At 34.5% G+C, this 5338-nt stretch overlaps 1 pseudogene; it reads left to right on the top strand.

Annotated features, from left to right (window-relative positions):
• Positions 1–913: 913 nt before the first annotated feature.
• On the top strand, positions 914–2610 carry LOC134281146 (uncharacterized; annotated as a pseudogene).
• The last annotated feature ends 2728 nt before the right edge of the window (positions 2611–5338 follow it).

The following is a 5338-nucleotide window of genomic DNA, read 5'->3' as shown; positions in this document are numbered from 1 at the left end:
ACTGTGTGCTCTTTCTAATTTTTCTCGAAGAGTCCAAGCCCAATGGTTAGGACTTTCCTCTTTCATATTCTCAGGCATTTCATACATCAAGTCTACTGGAAGTGATGTTTCCCTACCGAGCATAAGCATGTTGGGTGTGAACCCCGTAGACTTATGTTCCGCAGATCGGTATGCCATCATGACATAGGGAATGTGTGTATCCCAATCTCTTTGATTATCTTGCACATATGCACTTAACATGGCTGTTAAGGTTCGATTGAACCTCTCTACCATCCCATCAGACTGTGGATGGTAGGGAGTAGTTCTTGTCTTTTGTATGTTCAGAAGCCTGCACATCTCGGTAAAGAGCTCACTTTCGTATTGTCTACCCTGATCTGAATGAATTATTCTGGGTGTCCCGAATCTTGCAACTACTTCTTCTACGATTAATTTTGCCACAGTTTTAGCCTCCATGTTAGGCATTGGGAACGCCTCTGTCCATTTTGAGAAGTAATCAGAAATTACCAAAATATATCTGTTCCCATTCTCTGTCATGGGCAACTCACCAAGAATATCAGTTGCTATACGGTCCATAGGCATGCCAGAGGGTACAATTTCCATAGGTGACACCTTTTTCTTATTAGGGTTTTTCCGCATAGTACAAGCATCACAGCCTGTAACATATTGCCTTACATCTTGTTGCAAGCCCGGCCAATAATATCTTTGGCGAACTCGAGCTAACGTTTTGTGGACTCCTAGGTGTCCAGACGTTCTATCATCATGGCAATGTCTTAGAATATTGCGCCTCTCAAATAGAGGTATAACTTGTTGTAGCATATCTTCATTTGTTTCCAACACTGTCCAGCGCCTACAAAGAATACCGTTCATGATCGGGGAGAGAGTGCGCATGCTCGACATGTAGACGTAAGTTTTTATCGAGAGCAAAGTGAAGTCCAAAAACCTCGAATTTAATTAATTTCAGATCTTGAAAAATGCATTGCTGATATTCAAAGATGTTTTAAAGTGTGTTGAAGTGTGTTTTAACCAAAAAAATGCAATAGAAGCGAGGAACGAGAAGGTAAACAAAATTTGTAAACATATCTGTTTGTGAACACTAGTGAGCGATACTCATACGTTCCACTGTTACATTGTGAAATATGGCTAGTCAATTGACCCAGTCTAAAAAGAGAGCGCTCGATGATATGGACACTAACACCATTAACACCAGTACTAGTGATGGAGAAATTTCAAAGGAATGTGAAAACTTTCAGATGAGAGATGTCATGCACGGTATAACTAATATACAAAATACTCTTGCAAACCTTCTACTAAGGATTGATGGACAAGGTCGCCATCTAGACGAAGTTACCAAGGACATTAGAGGAAAACATGGCATTCAGGAGAGATTAGAAAACGTACAAGAACAGGCGAACGATACGATATATATAACCACTGAACTGCAGGAAAAACAGAAGAAGATGGAAAGAGAACTTAGCCGAATGAAAGATTACATAGTTCGACTGGAGTATTGTGTAAAGACTCAAAGTGAACAGATTCTAGAGCTTAGATCTAGAGCAATTGAAGACAATATCATTGTGAGTGGAGTAGACGAAAAGGCGCCCGATATAAAAAATCCTGAAAACCTTGTGAAGATCATCAGTAACGTGTTTGCAGTAGAGATGGAGATACCGGCAGAGACTGTTGATAGCCTACAGATATATAAAGTGTTCCGAATGGGGGAATACGACAAACAATAGGAAATATCCTCGGCCAGTCTGTGTCCAGTTTGTAAATAAATCACACAAGGACATTGTGATGAGACACATTAAAATTCTCAAGGATAAGAAGTCCCCAATAAGAGTGTCTCAACACCAACCTGAAGAAGTCCGTGAAAAAAGGAAGCATTTATATGATGTCCAAAAGAAATATGCGGACCGTAACATAGAAACGGTGCTAAAAGGTCAAAAGCTCATTTTCACGCAGAGCAAGACGGTGTACAGGGAAAAAATTGGTAGCAGACCAATGGCCGATGAGATCATCAGTGGAGAAGAGGTAAAGATCGCGATCAGTACGGGGAAGACAACGGAAGACAATGGAAACCGGTTTGCTGCCCACGCTACGCCAGTAGATTCCTATAAACAGGTGAGACGATCGCTTGTGGAAGTTATGCGGACAGATAACACTACCAGTGCGAGTCATAACATTTATGCGTTTCGGTTCACCAGTAACGACGGCACGATACACGAGGGATCGGAAGATGACGGCGAGCACGGAGCCGGGAGAATGTTACTAAAGACACTGGCTGATAATGACATTAATAACGCACTAGTGGTCGTTTCGCGGTGGTGTGGTAGTAAGATCGGTCCTAGTCGCTTCACGCACATCACAGAGGTTGGGATGAGTGCGGCGAGAAATATGCCGGTTCCCGTCTGACGCTTCAAAATGTAAATTATGAAAAGTCACTAGCTAAAAATACAAACTTACAGTAAATCACTTTTTCAATTAGTTAGTATTTGTGTACTTTCATCGAATTTGACTATTACGGTAATTCTGCATAAACTAAAATATTTATTCTAGTGGTTTAGTGGTTTTCGATATGACTATATTCATGCTGCACATGATATCTGGATAAATTATAAATTATGTTTATGTTTTGATACTTTCCGGAATTTGCAAGTGTGTACGTCACTATTTTTGTGTTTTTTCAAAGACCCAATTTCCGGTATAGATATCGTACAGCATGGATTGTGTAAACTTGTAAGTTTTTGATCAATTTCTATTCTATCACTCAACTCAGAGATGAGTCTGTGTGCATAATTTCAATTTTAATACAGTGCAAAGTGCGACATTTTGATATGGATAAATTTTTGTTGTAATTACATTTCAGATATATTTCTTTAATAGAAAAAAAACAAACATGGTAACTACAACAAATTGTAATTAGAAAAAAGGAACTGAATAGGAAAGAAATTGAGTATATAGAGTTCCTCTCAACTGAAATTAATTTTCTATATTTTTAACATTTTCATTTCAAATATAAACTTAAAGTTAGGTTTTTTGGGTATAGTTTTGCACATTTTCAAAATGACAGCAGGTGTGTCTGAGCTTAAAAACTACTTTTCTGTAGTGTATATAGATTTTTTACTTTTTTTATCAACTCTTTTTTTCTTGCTGTTGGGGAACAGTAAACTTTTTTATGCATTTGCTGTGGAATGGATGACTATCCATGTGAAAATTTCTTAAAAATACTTACATTAAATTGCCAAGGTTTAGGGGACATGAATAAAAGGAGGGATGTCTTTAAAATTTTAAAAGAAAAAAAATTAAATGTTTATTTCCTTCAAGACACACACTTTGTCACAAAAGATGAAAGCATGATAAAAGCATTATGGGGATATAAGGCTTTTTTTAGTTCATACAAATCAAACTCACGGGGAGTTGCTACACTTATCAATAATAACTGTGACTTGACATTGATTAATGAATATAAAGATGACAATGGCAATTATCTTATTCTAGATGTAGTAATAGACAATCTTCCTTTTTTGTTAGTGAATATATATGGACCAAATCAGGATACACCTGCATTCTATACAAAGATTTTAAATATGATACAAGAATATTACTCATCACAATATATGATTATAGGTGGTGATTTTAATTTAATTTTAGATAAGGATTTGGATTCAATTAACTATAAAAACCTAAACAACCCTAAATCAAGAATGGAAGTATTAAAGATGATGGAGATACTAAATTTAAAAGATATTTTTCGTGAAAACAATCCAAATTTAAAAAGATTCACTTGGAGAAAGAAAAATCCAATAAAACAGGCAAGACTTGATTATTTCCTAATATCAGAATCGTTATTAAATTTGGCCCCTTATATAAAATTTGAAAATAGTTATCGTTCAGATCACTGTCCAGTTGTAATGGGTGTTAAAACAAATGAATTTTTGAAAGGAAGAGGGTTTTGGAAATTAAATAACTCTTTATTAGCAGATAAAGAATATGTAAATTTGATAAAAGAAAAAATTAAAAATATTAAATTACAACACGCCTGTCCTATCTACAATTTTAATAACATTGACTCTATTGAAAATGATAAAATTCAATTTATGCTAAGTGATCAATTATTTCTAGATACATTATTGATGGAAATAAGAGGAAAATCAATTATATTCAACTTTTAAGAAAAAGAAAATAACTGAAAAAGAATTGCAACTAGAAAAAGAAATTTTTATACTGGAACAGAATTTGTCGCAAGAACATGCTGAAGAATTAGAAAACAAACATGAAGAATTAGAGAATATTAGAAAAATAAAATTTAAAGGTCAATGTATTAGAGCAAAAGTGAAATGGATAGAAGAGGGAGGAAAACCTTCAAAATATTTTACTAGCCTTGAGTCTAGAAACTATCAGAGTAAAGTTATACCTAAAATTGAAAAGGAAGATGGAACTATAATTACTGACCAATTTGATATTTTGAATGAAGTTAAGCTGTTCTGTGAAAATCTATATAAAAGTAAAGAGAATGTAGAATCAGGAAATTTCCATGAAAAATTAAAGATATATGATGTGCCGAAATTAAACAAAAAAGAATCAGAAAGTCTTGAAGGACCTTTGACTAATTCTGAAGTTTTGAATTATTTGAAAATTATGAAAAATGAGAAAAGCCCTGGACCAGACGGGTTCACTAGTGAATTTTTCAAATTTTTTTGGCAGGATTTAGGTGCTTTCATTACAAGAGCAATAAACAACTCGTATGAACTATCACATTTTACTGAACCAAATAAATTAGGTTTAATAACTTGCCTACCAAAACCAGGAAAACAAAAACAATTCTTAAAGAACTGGCGCCCAATCAGTTTATTGAATGTGATTTATAAAATAGCCTCAGGCTGTATTGCTGAACGATTAAAAACTGTGTTGAATAAATTAATAAATAAGGACCAAACTGGCTTTTTGAAGGGAAGATTCATAGGTGAAAATATTAGACTAGTTTATGATTTAATGTATTACACAGAACAAAAACAGATTCCAGGCTTATTAATGTTAATTGACTTTGAAAAAGCTTTTGATACTATATCATGGAAGTTTATATACCAAACATTAGACTTTTTTAATTTTGGGGAATCCATTAAAAATTGGATACAAACATTTTATAATGGAATCAAATCATGTGTCATACAGATTGGAATTTCCTCTGATTACTTGTTTCCACAAAGGGGATGCAGACAGGGGGACCCAATTTCACCATATCTCTTTCTACTATGTGCTGAAGTTCTTGGGATTCTCATTCGAAATAATAAAGACATAAAAGGAATTGTAATTGATGGGGAGGAATATAAACTTTCAC

This window comes from Saccostrea cucullata, unplaced genomic scaffold (genome assembly GCF_032062105.1).
Source record: "Saccostrea cucullata isolate Sc308-1 unplaced genomic scaffold, CSIRO_AGI_Scuc_v1 ctg2312, whole genome shotgun sequence".
In the NCBI taxonomy this organism is placed as follows: domain Eukaryota; kingdom Metazoa; phylum Mollusca; class Bivalvia; order Ostreida; family Ostreidae; genus Saccostrea; species Saccostrea cuccullata.
This window is presented reverse-complemented; position numbering and strand designations above follow the sequence as displayed.